The 20,367-nt window shown below is 44.6% G+C and overlaps 1 protein-coding gene across 11 annotated transcripts in view; it reads left to right on the top strand.

Annotated features, from left to right (window-relative positions):
• GRIN2B (glutamate ionotropic receptor NMDA type subunit 2B) overlaps nucleotides 1-20,367 on the top strand; it is a 227,490-nt gene that overhangs the window by 32,596 nt on the left and 174,527 nt on the right. Inside the window, exon 2 of one of the 11 annotated variants that reach the window (XM_048942842.1) lies at nucleotides 5,066-5,214. The exons of the other annotated variants lie outside the window; for them this stretch is intronic. The gene's annotated coding sequence lies outside the window, so the exon portion shown is untranslated. The remainder of the gene's footprint in view (nucleotides 1-5,065; nucleotides 5,215-20,367) is intronic. 11 annotated transcript variants of the gene reach the window in all.

Genomic DNA, 20,367 nt, shown 5'->3' with positions numbered 1-20,367 from the left:
CTGGAAAAGGAATTCAACTTGATTTTACCACTAAACATCCAGAAGGGGAGAGAAAAGAAAGAGTTAAAGATGTGAATTTCATTTAAAACTCATTTCCTTCTTATAGGATGTATGAGTATTCAACAAATTTAAAGAAAATGGCAGAAAGTGTTTGGTCCAATGCTCCTACTGGATAATTTACACATTCTTTAGATTATGCCTGGGGTATAGAGAAGTTCATATACAAAAGACTTGAACCATGGCATTACTGAAATGACACATTTATTACACCAGCTGAAGACGTGTTTAACTTGGATATAAACGTCTAGAGATAGTACTCAAAAATAAAGGGCAGCATAGCAGTGCAGAGAGGGCAAATTTCATTTAGAAGCAGCAGTTTAAGCTGTGCCTCTTAACCTAGCTGGAAATGAGGCATTATACGTGCATTCATGTCAGTAAGCAGAAAAACATACTGGGGAATAGCTGTGCAGACTCAAGCACTACTTGCAGTGCACTGAGCGTATGGAGTTCTTTGGTGCAAAACCAGAGGGCTTAGAGAAGTTGTAACTGAGAGTTTTTTCATTGTTTGCTAGAGCAGGATGGTAAGAGCTGTGCTAAGATTTTTCTTGGCCATAGTCAGCTACCAATTGGCTGAAGCCAAGCTGACCTTCTCCATCCTGACTGAGCTGGTCTATTATATGCTGATCAGCATTTGGCAAAACGTGGCCATCCTTGATCTGTGCCAGTAGACACAGTCAGGTGCATTGGCTGGAGTTCCTTTCCTCTAGATGTATGCAGAGGTCTGGTCTCCCTTTTGGACTAACAGTATCCCTAGTTCTTCTGAGCTAACCTCCTGCAAAGAGGACCCGCTATCCTCACAGAAGTGCAATCTGTAGAGCTGAGAGAGATGTGTGCATGCATTTGTGCCATCTTGCACTTTCTGAACATCCGCGGAATTGGTGCTTTTTGTAGCTTTGCACCTTTGTCCTGTCCACTTCATTTTCCCTCTTCTGAAATGGATTCTGTTATTTGTAGCTAAGATCTTTATGGCGGTGCTAAATGCTGTCATAAATCCAGCCAATTCACACGCTCTGCAGCTTTTCGAGTGATTGGAGTTGTGCTGAGTCTCTTTCCTCACTCCTTTCTCTTGGCAGATAAGACTGAGAAATTAAGCAAAAGACCTTCTTCTGCTGCAGCTCGGGAGGAAGTGGGTTGATGTGGGTCATGAAAAGAGGTGGTGGCAGATTTATGCACCTCCTTGGGCTTTCGCTAGCAGTAAATTGCACTCTGATCCTGGGAAAACCTGGACCATGAGGGACTGAGAGTCGGGTTATAAATTTCCCTGCACTACCAGGACGTGCTCATGGGAGAAGGCAGGAGGGAGAGTTGTCAGTGCTTTATTTTCCCTAGTTTTGTGGGGAGGAGAGACTGGTGCTACTGCCTTGAAGTAGATAGAGGTCTCCCTGAATCTCAGGCCCAGAGCAGAGGGGCAGCAGCAAGGACTACCCTTCCTCCTTCCCTCCCCACCCCACCTCCTTTAGAAACAGCTGAGCTGCAGCTGCCCTGTGGACAGAGAAAGGAGGGTTGTGCTGAGAGCTATCTCCTCCACAGCGCTGAACAGCTGCAGAGGCGATGCATCAGTGCTGCCTGGGGTGAGCTCTCCATCTACTCCTGACCCTGAATTACTACACCTTCTCCTTGCTCCTCCATCATCTTTTCCCCACTCCTTCAGGATGGGCAAACTGAGTTTGGTGGCATTACTGCCTGCTTGAGGTCAGAACTGCCCTGGTGCCAGTGCAGGCAAGAGGAATAGCTGGGGGTGGTGAACTAAGTTGCCTGTTTCTACCTCTGTGCCCTTGAACTAGTTTTTTTTATTGTTGGATACTGTGGTGTCTGGAGAGGGGGGAGGAAAGAGTTCTAGAGATTTTAGAGGGACGAAGTTTGGAGAAGGGGGAAGGCTTTTCTCTTCTGAATCCTGGAAAGTTTCCTTTGTACCTGGCTCCTGTACTGGAACAGGCTGCCCAGAGAGGAGTGGAGTTTCCTTCTCTGGAGGTATTCAAACTTTACCTGGATGTTTTCCAGTGTAACTTACTGAAGGGAACTTACGTTAGCAGGTTGAATGGACTGTGTGATTTCCAGAGGTCCCTTCCAACCCCTTTGATTCTGTGATTCTGTCACTGTCCTGTGCTTGGGCAGCATCTGGTGTGATGTGTGCAAATGTGATGTCTTTGGAGACACCTTCAAACCCAGCCTTTGGGATGAAGGAGAAAGGGGAGCCTCAAGAGCACCTTTTAGGAAATGAAGACACTGTGCTGTTTTGAGGGTGTATACTGAGAAAGGCAGTGTTTCTCCCTGGCAGTGGCACATTAGGGTGATGCTTAACCCATGGGCTGCCCAGTGCTCCCGGCTGCACTCAGGGTTTTGCATGGCTCTCCAGGAGTCACCACTTTTTCTGTGAGCAATGGGGCCTGATGTAAAGCCCTAACATGGCAACACAAGGCTGATAGGCTCCCAAAGCCCAGATACAGCATCTGAAAACCACCTGGCAGTTTTCATCAAGGGGCTGATTAGTAGTGTGTGAGAAACCCATAATGTCTTGTGAATTTAGGGATGTGTCTTGACTTAATTCTGATGACAAACTCTGACTTTTCTTTGTGAGAGCATTTTCATTGGAAATCAAAGAGATTTGAGATATATAGCTGGCTAAGCAGCCATACCTCAGAATAGGATTTGGGGATTAGCAGAGTGGATAATAAATTGAATAGTAGGAGTTAAAATCAGACTGTGCTCGTAAAGAAAGCAGAGACGGAAGGTACACCCCTGGAAAGCAGTAATGCCAGAGATGACGACAGGGTTACACCAGTGAGCAGATGAGATGTGGGCTCACAATACAATGCGGCAGAAAAGCAGTGGATATGGTTCCTGGATTGCACAAACAGAACTGTTAAATCTTGGAGCACGGAAATATTTTCTGCGTGTTTCTAGTTGTATTTTCTTCACATGCCTAGTCTGAGTGTACCTCAGCTATCGAGTTCATTTCTGGAGAACTCAGTGCCCCAAAGATGGCAGCAAATTAGAACAAATTCAGTGGAGCAACAAAAATGATTAAGATGCTGGAGGGATTGATCTGAGAGGGGAGATTAAAGTAACTAATTACATTTAGCTTGGCCAAATGACAATTAAAAGGAAGATGTGATGACTGCCTTAAAGTGTGTGCTTAAGAACGTAAACACTGAAGGGAGGAAGAACGCGAAGAATTGCGGAGCACTGCTGGTTCGATGCCCGGGTTGCACTGTGAGGAGGATGAGTAGGAGCTGTAATGAAACAGCGACCGCTGGGAGTGCTGAACGGCAGCGCCGGAGCCACGGCACTCCCTGAACGACAGCAGCTGTGGGACCCTTTGCTCGGAGACACATCCCAAATCCATCAGGAGAGGAAGGAAGGGATGCAGTGATTCCACAGCAGTCCTCCCATCTGATTTTCAGGATATGGGGAAAAACTGACTGCACGTCCTTTTGACTGTGATCACGCAGTGTTGCATCCACATCGGGGAGTGGTTGCTTTAATAAAAGCTCGGGGAGCTTTTAGGGGCTGGAGGGGTGCAGTCAAAGGGGTAGGGGTGAATGCTATTAGATACCTGTAAGAAAGGCAGAGAGAGCCTGGCGCATTCTGGATACGGGAGTGACAGCTGTGGGTGGAAACCTGGCTGTCGGCAATCTGAAAAGGGCTGTTATAAAAAGAGGACAGGGGCCAATTATTCTCTTTAGCTACCAAGGACAGTTCTGGAAGTAAGTGGGGCCCTCAGCTGAAGCTGCGAAAATTCACATCTGTATGATGGAGAAGGCAGAGTGTTGGGTGGAAGGAGGCTACAGGGGTGTGCGGGAATTGCATGAGTGTAGATACCAGGGTGACATTAGACACCCGCTTACAAGGGGATGACAGTGGCATCAGGAAGTCAATCTCATTTTAGCAAGGGGGGGGTGGAGGTGGAGGGGCAAAACAGCTGCTATGACACAGAGAGCTCATCTAATTTCTGTGATTTCAGGGTATTTAAAAGGCTTTTGGGCTTGTAAGCAAGCTGGTGATGTGGTGCTTTTGCTTTGCAGGTTATTTGTTTAGGACTTGTTGGCTAATGCTTGTGCTTAATTGTATTTTCTTTTTTTGGTGATATATCTTTTTCAATGCTTCCTTATGTAATGGAAAGAAATACACACTTATTAAAAAAAAAAAAACCCAACCAAACATATTAAAAAATAAGGAGCTAGTTCTGGCAGAGCATGGATTTGCTGGGGTGTTATTTTTTTTTTTTTTTTTTTTTTTCCCTTTTGTTGTAGATCTTTTTTGAGGTATGAATTAGCTTGATTGTTTTTTATTTTTAGTCCTTGTGCAGTATTATATCTTCTCATTTTGACAAGCCCAGGAAAATATCAAGAAGCATGAGCTGTTCTCATGGTTTCTTATCAAGTTGTATCCAAGACATCCTGCACGTTTTCTCAGAGATGGTCCGCTTTCAGACATCAGGAGGATATCACACACCTAGAAACTTTAATTTCATGAACTGCTTTTAAGAGCAGTATGGCATCTCTGTGGGGAATAAAGAGGTGAACATGAGAAGAAGAGCTGTGCATCTGCACATCCTCTTAGCTGGTGGCTTCAGTTTTTCTGGGTAAAGAGCTCTGTAAACCTGATGTAAAGAACATCACAAACATTTTTTTTTTTGGTGATACCCGATTGGAGGGCTGTTTGTGAAATAAATGTTTCAGCTTAGCTCTATGTGTGACAGCAACTGTGTCCCAATGACACCGCTAGTTCCTGGGCAATTTTAAGGAGTTCAAAGAGTCCAGAGTCTCAGGATCAAGGAAACAGATTTTTGTTGTAAACTCCGAAGAACTCCTTCAGACAAAAGCTGCAATGCTGCAAGCAGGTAAGGTCGTGCTGTCTTATAGAGAAGACTAAGCTTGTGGTGTGAATAGAAGACAGGTCAGAGTGATCCCATGTTTGACTTTTCCCTGGATTATTCATGGCTCTTACTCAGTTAATAGACAGCTTTGGTCATTAAATGCATTTCTTTTTCCTGTCCCAGCAGTTGCTTCCTGAAGTTGTTCAATGGCCTGGCAGTTTTGCGCAAACCCACTATTGCTGCTGGCTGTAGACAGCATGTCAGACCATCGAGTGGTGTGGCTGCAATGCAGATGCCTGCCCTCACGCCCCTTCAGCTGCAGGCAGCAGCCTTTGGTGAGCAGTGCAAGTTGGGGGTGGCTGTGCCTAAAGCTATGGCATCAGGGTTTGTCAATGCCCAAGTCACCCAGTGCGTGTTCATCTGTGGGTTGGGGTGATGGGTGTGCACAACACAACTGTGTTCTGCAGTGTTCTTCCTTTTGTGTTGGAGAGGTCCGTGGGACTTTGGAGCTGATGATGCCATAAATAAGTACTTTTTGCTTGGTCTTGACTTTCAGAACTCTACCCTTGGCATTCTTCACTGATTTTGCACTTAGTAAAAGAAATAAAGAAAGAACAAAAAGGCACTTCACAAAGCATATTCTGATGAAATCAGCTCCTTGAACAGCTGTGACAGAGACAGAGTAGCAATGAGAAATACAGACAGGGAACTGTGATGAGGGATTTGTGCTGCTGAACACTACTCTGTGATGAGTCCCCAGTCCTGCAAGCTTTAAGCCTGGGGAAATTAGCATCAGTGCTGTTACTTCCAAAATCACGAGTTCCTCAGGCTCAGCAGCCAGTGTTAGATCTGCAGATGGTCCTGCATGATATGGGATTCTGGATACAGTTGCATTTCACTGTCCTCTGTGAAACAAGTGTACGGTATATTGTTCTTCTCTGCATTTTTGTAATGGCTTTTCATGTTTTCAACTATCTATAGGTATATCTATTACGTTTTGGAAGGAAGCTGCTGGGTTTGCACAGTTCATGACTTATCAATGCCAATGCAGTGTTTGCCCTTGTAGGGTCTTTACAAAGTACTACACCTGTGTTGCTGGTGTGCTGAGTGATGGTGGGGGATGTGGTCTGGTTATACCAGACCAGTATAATCAACTTTGTAAGCTTTACTTTGATTGTAAAGCTTAAAATGTTATACTATATTTAAAAAGTGAAAATTTCATTCTAGAAATGAGTCTGTATAGGATAGCAGAGCTGCTGCCAATGCAGCCACTGTGGAGGCTGTGTGACAAGGAGCTGCAGTGGGTGTGCAAAAGCACACACATATATGCCCCTGCTAGCAGCCGGCTGTCCCCTTGATGTACTGCACTATGTGCTAATGAGGCTTCCTGCCCCAGAAGGCTCCCTATCTGCATGCACTCCACCAGTGCTGCTTTGCTGGCATGTGCTGGCATTAGGTAGCACAAATGTAGGACGTTCTGACCTGCTTCCGACAGACAGCAGAAGCTGATTGCTGGAGGCAACCATCAGTTTACTCCAGATTGGCTTCAGGGATTACATGTGGAGAAGTGCAGGCCATTAGAGCTGCAGCGTCAGCGTGACCATGCTGCTCTGGGACTTTACAGTGCTAGAGAGGTGTGAACTGCATTGTATGAGATCTCTGAGCAGCATCTCATCATTGCTGAAGAACACACTCATTACACCCACCTTCCATGTGTCTCTAAGCTTGCAGCAGAACCAAAGTACATAAACTGTATCATTCCTGTACCCCCTTTCTGCTCCTTTTTAATATCTGTCAACAATTTCTTTCCTGCGTGGTGCTGCAGGTTGGGAAGGCTGACAGCAGCCAACGTGAATCACTCACCACATGTTGATGTATTTGCCTTACCTGTTGCTCCATAGAAGCCTGCAATCCTGACACTGAAGCTTTAACGGCTCCCTGCCAATCAGATTAAATATTTAGTAGCAATAGGTTCTGGGCATCACATTCCTGACAGTGTGTTTTCATGCATCATTTGCTGTAACGTTGGGAGATTTTTAGCTACAGCTTACAAAGCAACTGCCTCTCTGCTACGTCTCCTGTCTTTATCTCTTATTTTCACTGTCCTTCTGACTTTTCACCCTTACTCTTAGTTCTGCTTTCTCTGTCCTGCTTTCTCCTCCCCCTTGGCTTTTCCTCTCTTTGATCCATGAGGCCATGAAAACAGCAGCTGGAATGGGCGTGTGGTAGAGGAGTGGCATTCCCACCTCCCCAGAAGAGTTCTTGTGACCAGAACAGGCTGATGGTCTCTTTTGGGCAGTGGGCACCCTTGAACAAGGCGAGCACCCTGAGGACAAGGAAAAGAAAATCCTCTCTTTCATTCCCCTTTCCATCTTGCAGTTCTTCATGTATCAGCTAGTTTGGTGCCATTACTGTTGGGTAGCTTTTTCAGTCCATTTCTGGATAAATCATTATCAGGAGAAGAGGCTCAGTCATTCAATGATGGTCATCCATCCCCGTGGGTTGCCTTTTTTCACTAGCTGTGGTCTTTCAGCAGATGTCTGTGTCAGCTGTGATGATGTACCTGGAAGATACCCCTGGTAGATCAGGACTATCAAGAACAGAAATTCAATCAAGTTGTGTGGAGGAAGAAAAAAACAAGGATACCTCTAGTTGAAGTTTCTGTATGTGATTGTATTTTCCATTCTGGCACAGTGCTATCTGCTGGAACTCAGAAAGCAATACAGAAGATGCAGGGACCTTCCACTGATTCCTACAGTATGTTGGACAGCCAGCGGTTTCATGTGGACAAAGTACAGTTGCCTGGCAGTCATCTGAATTTTCAAGCATGGTGCTTAACGTGGTGACCCTTTAGAGGAGATGTTTGAAACCAGGATGAACACCAGTGCTAGCAGTGGTTCTGAGCTGATACTGGGATGGAAAGAGTAGTCTCCTGGGCTAGTCATCTCCATAGGCTTGTGCTCTGCATATCTTATCTTGCAGAGCCCCCTGAAGAGCTTGCCCTCCTACTTTCACCCATTGCTTGAAGTGTTATAACGCTGTTCGTATGGTTTGACTCATTATCCTACTTCCCTTGCTGGTATGTGCATCTTTTTTTCCTATTCTTGTTACAAAACATTCTCCCTGCCTGAATGTGCCTTTGTAGCACCAGGGTTGCTGGTGCACCCAGCAGCCTGGCAAAGAAGGCTTGTGATTCTCACTGCCTATGTGACTGCTGCTCCACACCCCTGCTTCCTCACTGCTTGTACCCAGTGCTGACTACTCCAGAGGCCCTGTATGGCCAATCCAGGAGATTTCTATGAGTGCTAATGACAAGTTTTCCGTGAGGGTTTCTCTTCCTGTTGTAACAAATTTCCAGCCATCCGGTGAAGCATCATCCTCTTCACATTTCTGTTGGTGTGGGATGGATCCTCTGTACCAACGTTCCTGTTGCAGCAGGTGACTCTTTAGGTTGAAGGAAGGCGAGAGTGGGCCCATCAGGCAGGGTGGCTATGGAAAGATTCCTCTTTATTGTTCTGCTGTGATAGTCATTAAACCTTATAGTTTGGAATGGGGTATGGCAGGCTTGATGCTCTGAAGCAGATACTGGGGCACTTGGGAAGCTGCTTCAGCAAAGGAAGAGTGAAAGACACCTGCGACTTCTGCAAAGTCCAAAAACATGGGCAAAGCAGCCTGCTTCATTTCTTGTTTTCTTTTTTTTCCTTTTTTCCCCTCATTGCTCTGGACCTCTCCACTCCATTCCTGTGCATCTGATAGGTTATTTCCCTGCAGATGTTATCTTGGCAGTAACTCAGGCCTGGGCACCTCCCTTGGGGGGCCTGTGCGCTGCCGGAGTGCTTTTCTTTCCTTAATGGCAGGCCACCTGATTTATTTATTTACTTTTTTAATATGTATATATACTTTTAGCCCATTGCTTTTCATAAATAAATAATATTTTAAGCAGTGAAGGAAGCTTTAAGATAGGTGGATCTGGAGAGGACAGTCCCTTAGCCACATGTCAGACCAGCTTGGGTAAATGGATTGGCTGGGGGGGCTGCACAGCTAGCCACCAGCTCAACTCAGCTACAGGGCCAGGAGATGGAGATTAGCCACGGTCTACAGGTACATCCAGTGATCCCTTTAGTTAGGAAAGGAGTCATATTTGCATATTGTTTTTAGTCTTGTTAAAGTATTCCCAGCCTCTGGATGGGGTGGTAACAGGATTGTGCTAGTGTAGGAAGGGATATAAGATCCCAGGAGGTTTTTAGGCTCAGAAGATAAATACAAACCAGAGGAAAGGGATCTGAGAGTGTTCCAGGGCAGCACAGCCAGGTGATAATGCATATTGGCTTGTTTGTTCCAGCTTTTCTCTCTGTCTCTCTCTCTCCCAAGACAAAGATGGGGGGAGTGATTGATCCCTTTCATGTTATCCAATGCCTCAGAAAGGTGTTAAAATCCATGAAAAAATGTGTTTTGAACATTTCCAGATCAGATTGCAGGGACTTTACATTCCCTTTTGGCACAGAGGTGCACAGAGACAGGTACATGCAAAAGGCTCTATGGATTTTAGTGTACTTAGGCATCCTTATATTTATAAATCCATGCAGCTTCATGGGGAAAAACACCTCCTGGTTTTGAAAAGAGGTCCTCTCAGTATCTTCTTAATGGGACACCAAAGCAGGAACTGTGTCAGAAAGGTATTGCATCCAAGGGCAGATTATGGTTTTTATTTTTTTTTTTTTCCCCTCTGTTGCAGCATAGGACACTTTCATTCATGGCCTAGTCTAAAGCTGTAGCCCTCAGAATCACGTCTGAAGATTTCTCAGTCAATCCCATATTTCTGGTGCCTCTGACACTGTAGCCCCAGCCAGGATGCTGTGTTTCCAGGCTTCCTGGTGTAAGGACAGACTTTCTGTCTAGGAGGGAATCAGAGTTTACAGATCTATCTGGGCGTATAATATGAGCCAAGTGACTCTGCTCTGGTACCTTCCCCAGATCTGTTAAACCCAGGGTCTGAGGATCTCCACTTCTGAGATACACTGCTAGGAGATCTCGTACTTTGAGATTCTGTAAGTGAATTAATACCAAGCTGGACCATATGTTTCCATACTCCAGGAGCTGCAGGAACCAGATTCCTTGGATCCATGGCAGACCCATGGGCAGATAACTTGATAAAACGGGATTTTGAGATCTGGATTAAAACTGCCAAAAGGGTGGCACCTGCTGCTCCAAAGTGCCAGACCTCCAGCCCAGAGGCTGGCTGCCCACGGTAGCTCTGCCGCACTCTTCATAGCTCAGCATTGCTCTTCCTCTTGGCCAGGATGCTGCTTTGGTGAAAATGTACCAGGAGCTGAGATACTTTCATGAGAAACAGGCTTAACAAACTGGAATTTGCTGACAATGTGTTGTTTTGTCAGAAACTACTGTTCAGCGGTATTTTGGAGTTTGGCTTAATATGGCAAAGTTGATTTTGAATATCAGGGATTTTGCTTGGAAGCCATGACTATTTGTGGTATTACAGTGATTCCTTTCTCTGCTGCTAGCTAATCTAGGATTTATTGTCCTGAAGATCTTGGACAGACAGGCTTTAATACACTCTCTTGGGATCCTGTGGGTAATGTTGGATATGATTTCACAAAAAGACATTACTGCCTTTGGGGAAGTGCAGTGGAAAGCAATAATTTCAACTCCTGGAGCTTCTATCACTTGAGAGATGGAAATACTTTAAATACAATAAATAATTAAACCTTCTAGCTCCGTAAAACAGAGAAGGTGCTTTCCGTCTTTCTGATGAGGAGAATAAGGCAAAGAGTGAAGAAGAAAACAGTAGTGTTTACACTTTCAAAAAATGCTTATTGCTTTTTTTTGGATGATGGTGTAAAGGATTAGAACAAGGCTTCACTACTTGTGGTTCATTCTCTCCATGCTTTTGAGATTTAAAAGCGGATACCTAATAGTGTGAATGCAGATAAGCTGACAGGTGCCACTGGTGGATCAAAAAATGTAACAGCGCTTGAAGTGAGGAATAGGATGACTGTGGGAGCCATGGAGGACAAAACATGGAGTAGAGGTAAGTGATGAATGCAGAAAGCTGAATAGGATGGTAGGTTAGGACATATATTGTAGACTGAAGAATGTGGGGGTATTGGAATTATGGATTTTCTATTACATTGAGCCCCTTTATGCTGTTTCAAAAGTATGAACTGATTGCAAAGCTTAAGAAACCCATAGCTATACTCATTCCACGGGATTAGTTTTTCTTTATTGATAGTATATTCTTTACTGTGATCATTATTTAGTTTTGGTGGTTGTTCCTTCCTGATCTTTCTACCAAATATTCTTTTTTTTTATCTGCTGCAAATGTATATTATAGTAACATTTGTGTAGAAAGATGTGGCCCAAGGGAGTGGGGCTGCATCTTGAGGAAGCCAGTAGTGGAGCTGGGCTGGGAGGAGGCACGTGCTGATATGTCCTTGTATGTATCATGGGGGGAATGAACTGCTAGGTGAGCTACTGGGAAAAGTGGCTTAAGTAGCTGACATGAACAAATTTGACAGGCTGGAGAAAAGAGAAAGTGGTGAAATCTGATGGGGAAAAAAATACATGTAAATGGCATTCAGCTCAGCCAAATCTAATCTTTGCTTGTACTGCTTTAGAGCTTCCATCCTTATCCCTGTAGCATCAACAGCCAGTGACTAGACGTTGTCCAGATGTGGCTTTGCCTGTATGTTTCTATCACTACAGCTCCATAGACATGATGGACTACTGAGAAGAGGGAGAGGTCATCTGATGCTGGGTTGGGTCTCCAGCTGGGAAAGCTTTCTGGATGCTACTGACTGAAGGTCTTGGTGAGAGAAATCGCCCCTGACCTGTCATAGAATTGCAGGCAGTGCATGGTCTGGTGCACAGCAGTAACCTAGTGTGAAAACATATTGTATCCAGCAGTTTGATGGCTGGTGCCTTACTGCTCTTTGAATTGAGGGAATGAAATACTAGGGAAGGGGGGAGTTTGAGGTGGGGAGAGTAAAAGAGGGAAAGAAAGAAACAAGGAAAAGAAAATAAAAATGAAGCTACAAAAGGAATTCCTAATTTGCAGTCATCAATTCCTCCTACATCCTGACTTTAGTATTTATTGTAAGGATCAAGTTTTTCTAAGGGAATGAGTGATTTTTATGATATTGCTGGGGTGAGAGTATACAACTCCAAGCATCTTGAATGACACTCTTTTTAGATGTCACAAAGGGGGTTTCCTTTTTACTTTTCCTAGATAGATAATAATAGGAACAGAAAAATCTTTTGCTGAAGATCATAGCTAGGAAAAAGGAAAGACATGATTTTCATAGAATCATAGAATGGTTTGGATTGGAAGAGACATTAGAGATCATCCAGTTCCAAGAGCCCCACTGAACCTGGGCTTGAATGCCTCCAGCAATGGGGCACCCATAGCTTCTCTGGGCAGCCTGTGCCAGTGCCTCACTGCCCTCTGAGTAAAGAATGTCTAATATCTAAATTAAAATCTCCCCTCATTTAGTTTAAAGTCATTTCCCATTGCCTTATCAGTATCTACCCCTGTTAAAAAAAAAAAAAAAAAAAAGTCAGTCCCCCTCCTGTTTATAAGCTCCCTCTAAATACTGGAAATCCATAATGAGGTCTCACTGGAGTCTCTTCCAAGCTAAACAAGCTCATCTCCCTCAGCATTTCTTTATAAGGGTGCTCCAGCCCTCTGATCATCTTTGTGGCTCTCCTCTGGACCTATTTCAGCAGCTCTGTAAATGCAGTACTCCAGATGGAACCTCATAAGGGCAGAGTAGAGGAGGACAGTCACCTCCCTTGACTTGCTGGTGACCCCTCTTTTGGTGCAGCCTAAGATGCAGTTGGCCTTCCATGCTGCAAGAGCACTCTGCTGGCTCATGTCTAGCTTGTCATCCACTAGAGCTCCCATGTTCTTCTCCACTGGGCTGCCCTCAATTAGTTCTTCTCCCAGTTTATGCATGTGTCTGGGATTGCTGCAACCCAAGTAAAACACGATGCGTTTTATCCTATTGAATCTCATTAGATTCCAGTGGGTTCGCTTTTCAAATCTGTCCAAGTCCCTTTGAATGGCATCCTTTCCTTCTGTTGTATCAGTTGCACCGCTCATTTGTAAATTTGCTGGGGGTGCACTCAATCCCACTATCCAGGTAATTTACAAAGTTGTTGAAGAGCACCAGTCCCAAAACGGACTCCTATGAGGTACTGCTCATCACTGGCTTCCACCTGTACACTGAGCCTGTTTTGCCACAGGACAGGCAATTATAAGGAAGAAAATTTGAGAACAGTGTTGTCTGGGTGTAGTCATACCATCCTGACTAGAGACAGCTCTCAACTCCTTTTGACTCAGATTGCTGCGGTCTGTCTTCGCTTGTGCTAAAACCACCCCCTTAGTCCCTCTCACCTTTTGATTAATTCCCCTACTCTTTTAATAAGCAATGTTGGCCTTCTTATGGGGTCACATGCTGACAAACCTCACCTCCCAAAATGCTGTATATCAGTGGCCACATCAAGAGGCCACTATCCTGAGGGATAGTGCCAGTTTGCAGGATGTGGCCCATCGATATCTGTAGTGCTACAACATTGACCTGGACCACTTATCAGCTTCTTTGCTCCACTCAAATCTTGGTATTTGGACACTGAGCCTTCTCATCTGCTGTTTCTTTGGGTTTTTTTTTTTTTGTTTATTTGTATGTTACACCCTTATGAGACCTCATTATTGGGTCTCATGAACTCTGGCACTCTGCTTAGGGCTGGTTAAGATTTGATACAGAGGTGCTACAAGCAGCGGAGGCAGTACAGTTTCCTAGATTGCTTTTGCTGCATGGTCTTCAAGGCTGAAACATGCACCCGTGAAGATCCTTCTGAGGGAATGGGCTTGTTTGTTTTGAAGTTTTGAAGATACAGACTGGAAGGAGCAGTCCTTGAGAGCAGCCCTGCAGAGAAGGACCTGGGAGTCCTGATGGATGAAAAACTTAACATGAGCCAGCAGTGTGCTGTTGCAGCTTGGAAAGCAGACAGTATACTGGGCTCCATCAGAAGAGGGGCGGCCAGCAGAAACAGGGAGGTGATTGTCCCTCTCTCCTCTGCTCTTGTGAGGCCCCAGCTGGAGTACTGTGTCCAGGTCTGGAGCCCCCAGTGTAAGAAAGAGAGGGAGCTGTTGGAGTGGATCCAGAGGAGAGCCACGAAGATGATCAGGGGCCTGGAGCACCTTCCCTATGAAGACAGGCTGAGGGAGCTGGACTTGTTCAGCCTGTAGAAAAGAAGGCTGCAGGGTGACCTCATTGCAGCCTTTCAGTACCTAAAGGGAGCCTACAAACTGGAGGGGAGTCAACTCTTTGAAAGGGTTGATAACAGCAGGACAAAGGGAAATGGTTTTAAGTTGAGGGAGGGAAGATTTAGTTTGGATGTCATTGGGGAGTTCTTTACTGTGAGAGTGGTGAGGTGCTGGAACAGGCTGCCCAGAGAGGTTGTGGATGCCCTGTCCCTGGAGGTGTTCAAGGCCAGGTTGGATGGGGCTCTGGGCAGCCTGGTCTTGTATGAAATGGGGAGGTTGGTGGCACTGCGTGTGGCAGGGGGTTGGAGATTCATCATCCTTGAGGTCCCTTCCAACCCAGGCCATTCTGTGTTTCTGTGAAGATTTACTCAGTGTTGTACATTATATCTGAGGAGATTGGCAACAAACTGGGGGGGCATATCCGAAGTGCAGTTACAATTAAAGGCTGTCACCGTCTGGTTCAAAAGCTTTTCTTGGGATTCTCAGTGATGCAGAAGAAATCCCATCATTTGTCTAAAGAAAGAAGAAAGAGTCATATATTCTTTCTACTTATGGTGTGTTGGAAGAAACCTTTGTTATTTGGATTTTACTGTGTTTACACGTGGCATCCAAAGAACTCAAAGCCCTACATCAAGAGACAGTCTTCAGTCACCCATGGGATTTCTGTGCTGGCATTGTGTTTGGCAGTCGCCTGCCTGGTTTCTGCTTTCTCTTCAAACAATTGATTCAGGGATTGAATAGGTACTGAGTGTAGTATATGAGCATATACGAAATGGAAAAGTCCTTCCATCCTTGGAAGTAAAAAATAATACTTCTCATTTTTTATGATTTTTTTCAAACTTTTAAAAATTCGATGTCATAATCTGCTAAGTACATAAAATGGAGAGTTGATCAAGGTTGAGTAGCAAGCTTCAAATTAATACAGCAAATAATCAGAGTGTGGAGGATGTGCTTTTCCAAACCATCTAACCAAAGTTAAAGGTGTTTTTTATGGATGCTAATGGATTGGAGGTATTTAAATCCCAGGTTTCAGAAATCTGTCTTTGATGTAATCAGGTTATTAATGAGCTGCTGAATTCTGCTAGAAAGTGAAAAGTGGAAGACGAGAATTAAAGGAAGGCAGGGATTGTAGCTGGATTACCAAGCTGTTCCAGTTTGATTTATCTGGCAAAAGTGGTGGTGTTCTGGGTGCAGCATTCTGCTGCCTGTTTAAACCTGCCTTCCCTTAGTCCTGCTCTCTAGGAAGCAAAGCTATTTTCAACCGCTCTGAAATCCTTCTGGAGAGGCAGTGTGCACGGAGATGTTTCCCATGCTTCCCATGATTTGCTCTGAGCCTGACACAGAGAGGGGGTGCTCAAAAGTGGGATACCACGCATGATGAAAAGACCTTGAAAGCTTTGAAAACCTTGTTTGAAATGGAGTGTGTGCAGAGTGACAGCTGCGGTAGCTGCCCCCTCCAGATGGTGGGATCTCATTCCTCTAAACTTGTCCAAACAGGGTGCTAGGGGTGAGATATTGCCCTGGGAACAGTGGCTCCGGCCTGGCTCAACAGTCAGGCTCGCAGAGAGCAATGGCTGTGCCAAGCCTCCATGCCTTGGCATTTAGAAGTTGGCACTGCACAATGCCAGACTGACCTGCTGTCTCGCTTAATGGCTTTTGTATGTCACACTGACTCCCACCGCTCTGCACGTGTGTGCCAACCTGGGGAAGCAGGTCAGCTCACTCCTGCTCTTCCTGCCCTGATGCTGCCTTCCTCCTTTGCTCATCCTGCTGAGGGCCCAGGGGGGCTCAGTTTAGGAGTAAGGATGAACAGAGCTGAAATTCTGCTGCAGAGAAAAGTCCCCAGGGGTGATCAGATAACCTTCTTACAAGCGTTTTCAGGGTGGAAATGGTGAGTTGAGAGAGTGAAATTGTTTAGGCTGAATGAAGGAGATATTATTGAGGTAACAGGATAGCTGAGCAAAGGGAAAATTTAAGCTGAGTTTAGAGAAATGTTTCTGAATGTGAGCCTTGGAGGCATCTCCTAGCAGTGGTAATCCTATTGTTTGAGTTGTTTCAGAGCAGGTAGTGCGATAAAGCAGATGCTGCAGAGATCCTGAAATGACTGGGAGAAGGGCGAGACTGTTAAGCAGGGGATTTTCGTGTGCAATTTCTATGAATCACTTGGTGGTGGACTCAACAGAAGCTTGGAGGCTGTGGCTGTAACAGCTGTCCCCATGATATGTAAAATACGTGGGTGGAAATAAGTGGGAAGGATGCTGGGAACTTACCTTTGGGTAAGATAACAGTAATGAGACACAGTTCTTCATCTGTTGGGAATGATTTGGATCTAATTGATGATCAAAGTGTTCTTTGTACCTCCTTAAGTGTAGAGAGAGAACTGCTCCTTTGTGTGGGATAGAAAAAAAGGAGAAGTGCTTTTTTGGACCTTATCATTGGACAGACCTCTTGAGCAGACGGAAGCCATCTAGACTTTAGAGATGGGGAGGAATAAGTATGTAATATATGAGATGAATCTGATAGTGCCCAGTCTAGCGGGGAGTCTTTGCCTATTTCAATAAAGAAAAACAGGTGAAAAGATAATAAATTGAGTAGAACTGAAAGAACTGAACTTACACACCTATTTCCTCCCATGGAAGAAAAGCTAACAGTAAGCTAATGAGAGTACAAAAAAAGTTAATTTGAGAGAAAAGAAGATTCTTCTTAAAATTTATTTATAAAGGTTAGATGAAAATGCATCTGTGGAGCAGCACAGAAATAAATAATACTTCCTAGAAAGGGAAGAGCTGTGAAAAGCAGCAAGGAGAGCTGTCCAAAAGGCCTTGGAGAAATGTTTCTGCCATTGTTAAAGAAAAGTTTGTGTGTCAGAATGAGAATAGCTAATTTTTGAAGACGGCTTATAAAATACATTATTTGTCATCGAGGATTATTAAAATGCACTGGGAGGAGTTCAATCAGAGTTGCTACAATGAACCTTTTTGACACAGATGCCGGATAGCCATCACTTTCATCACTGGCCATGGAACCTCTGATGTCTGTAGACTCTGCCGTCTTCTTGCTCTGAGTGTATGAATATTTTCCTGCAGTGTCATTAATGCAGTTTATCAGTACCTGAGATGTACAGGTGCTTCCAGGACACATCCATTGTGCCCTAGATCCATCCTCATCTCGGTCTCTGTTTACAGAGTTCCAGGAACAACAGGGCCATGAGCCAGGAGAAGATTTATGAGCACTTATGTCATCTACCTGGTGAGCAGTAGTGTGGAGAACGGCAGCACAAGAGCTGTTAGTGCACAAATCAGCTGTGCTGGAGCTATGGAAGGAGAACGGTTAAAGCGGTGTTAGGAGGTGAGGGGTGCTTCTTCAGAGGCAGACAATATACAGTGTGTCCTGAGTGGAGGGATGGTGTTAACCATGAGAATAGAATGCTGCACGAAGTTGAAATTGGGTTGAAAAAAGTTAGGGAGTTGGTGAAACTTAAATGTAAACTACAGTATGATATTTAGTGACTTAACCCCCAGCTTTTGGGAGTAACAGTTTGTGGGATTTGAATCAACCCTGCCCCTTTCTTTGCATGGGTCTTCCCAGCTCCTGCAGCTTACCTGTATGGCAGGTAGTAGAGAAAGACTTAAATATCACCAGACTTCTGCTTGTCTAGTGCAATAACTTCCCTACAGCACTGCTGGTGCGCTGTGCTGTTCCCTGGTGGTGTGTTGGATACCAGGCACAAAACATCTGCCAGCTTTCTGGAGTATTTCACAGCTGAGGTGGATTTCTTCCTATTTTCAACTAGGGCTGTAAACATGAGGGTTCGTTTTTCATTCATTGTCCAAATCTTATATCTCTACGCTTTTCTGATGATGTTCAGCCCCCTGTCACAGTTATCAACTTCATCCTAATTAGGAAAGCTGCCTTTAAGGCAGCTTTATATCTGAGACTGAAGCATTACAGGACTTCCATTTCCTTTGCTCGGCGTGGGGTTTTGTGGCCCTGCAGATACATTCCCAAGGGCCTGCTGCACATGGCTGCCTAGTTGGCTTGGCTGCAGCAGATGGAGGTACTGGCATGAACACACAACAGAGCTGAGCCCATCTTCTGCCTCAATGCTATGTCGCACCTAGAGATTGCCTCACTTTGCTCTATGTGGCGTAGCACTTTATCTACAGTTAGCTTGGTTGAATGCACAGTGACCTATTTGTGTACTTTCCCAGAAATATCTCTAAATGCTGAGCTGTATTTTTGGCTGTGCAGCTAATAATTTTCTATTAATACTTATCTTAGATTTGATCCACATAAAATGCACTGTCAAATAAGGTTCTCATAATATTTTTAAGCAGTCTAACCTTTTGGTCCTGGCCAAATTCCAACTGAATAATTGCTGTCTGACTACCTACATTCCTCTTGCATTTTCAATTGGAGAAGTTAGGTCTCCCTCCCTGTTTTAACAGTGATTGTGTAATATTGTTCTGCAGTATTAAGTAGATGCTGCGTTCCTCTACAATGCTGGATATGTTTTATTGGTAAATAAAATAAGATTATAGAGTTATAATCATTTTACAGGCATGTTTATGTCTAAATATAGATATGTCTGTAAAAGCACTTTGTCTAATATCCCTGTCATGCATTCTGTATCAGGGAGAAAGGGAGAATATAATACCGTGGAATAATGTCCTTAAAAAAGAAAAAAAAGAGAGATATTACTGGCTAGAATGGAGTTTGAGATTTACCGAATCGTTTTGGAAAGGCAGAAAAGCCTTCCTGATGCTGTTACCCTGCATCATTGATAAGGGAAAAAACCTACTGATGTAAAATACTATGTATTGAATCACCTTGATGCATTTTAAAAGTCACTCTTGACTTATGAAATTAGATTTGAGGATTATTAAAATTACTTGGAGCAACTAGAGAGAAACTCTGTTTTAGAACTGCAGCTTTGTCATGATCTTATGAGTTTCTCCATGTGAATTTGCAAATACTCACTGAAGTAAGAGAAAACAAAAACACAAGGATGTCCCCACACTACCTCTGGCGTTTCCTCAGTTGGGTGTCTCAAACTTTTCCATTTGAACACTGCAGAAGTAAGCATATAAAACTTGCTGCTGTATATGAAACAACTTTTCACAATAGTTCTGAGATCACTTTAGTCTTACAATATTTGTGCAGGCGTACCCGTGCCCTTTACTGTTGTTCATTCAAAAAGGGCTCATGGTGAGAAACATTAGAGGAGGAAAGAGAGATAGGGGTTGGTGCTGGGATGCCTGTTCCGATCTCCAACAGCCTCTACTTGCACAGTGCAACTCTGCACTGTGAACCTGCTTGTGCCTTGTGGCAGTGTACTGTGTCTGCATGGTAGAGGCCAACCTTTGGCTGAGGGTGCCACTATCCTTGGTTTGGGTACGCTTTATGTACTCCTGCCTTATCGCAACCCTGGATCCCATCCTACCAGGGCACCCAGCCAGGAACAGGTACCTGATGCTGCCTCAGTTGGGTGGTCTACATGCCAGCAACCAAAGTCCATGTTTCTGAAACATGCTAACAGAGAAGTTATGTCTGAGTAAGAGATGGAGGGAGACTTGTCATGGGTGGTTGGATAGGCACAGGTTACTTAAGCCATTTAAGCCTTTTAGTTTTAGCGGAGCCAGAATAGGGCTCATGGCTGAGGATCCGAAGTAGAGGGAGATGCCGTTTGGCTGTGGTGGCACTGTGACCTCCTCACATTAGTCTTTTCCTAGCCCTGGCAACTTTCTGTGTCACTGGATAAAGACTGAGCTTCTAGCACTTTGCAGGGAGCCCCATCATCTTGTACTGAAGAGAAAATCTGTCTAGGGGTACATCCCATAAGCCAGGCATTCAGTAGGTTGGCACCTAAATGCTCTTCATGATCTGAGCCTTCTTCTGCTGTATCTTGAAAGTACTTGCTAGAGATTAATCGGCTTTGAAGCAGATGAAGAGAAGGGAACAGGTTTCTTGGCGAGAATTTTTCCCTATGGGAAAGGTCTATGCTTGGGTGAGAAAGCAGGCAGCTGTCACGTTTGCCTGCGTAGCTCCTGCATTGCTGCTTTCTGAGTTATGTGTTGTAAGGCCCTGTAAAGTATTCCTGGTGGGAGAGGGGCTGGGAAAAACCTAGAGTCTGCTCCCTGCGTATCACAGCTAGCCATTACCTAACCAAGCGTAATAGATTGTGTGAGACTATGCAGAGATC

The sequence above is a fragment of the Lagopus muta genome, chromosome 1 (assembly GCF_023343835.1).
Source record: "Lagopus muta isolate bLagMut1 chromosome 1, bLagMut1 primary, whole genome shotgun sequence".
Lineage (NCBI taxonomy): Eukaryota > Metazoa > Chordata > Aves > Galliformes > Phasianidae > Lagopus > Lagopus muta.
This window is presented reverse-complemented; position numbering and strand designations above follow the sequence as displayed.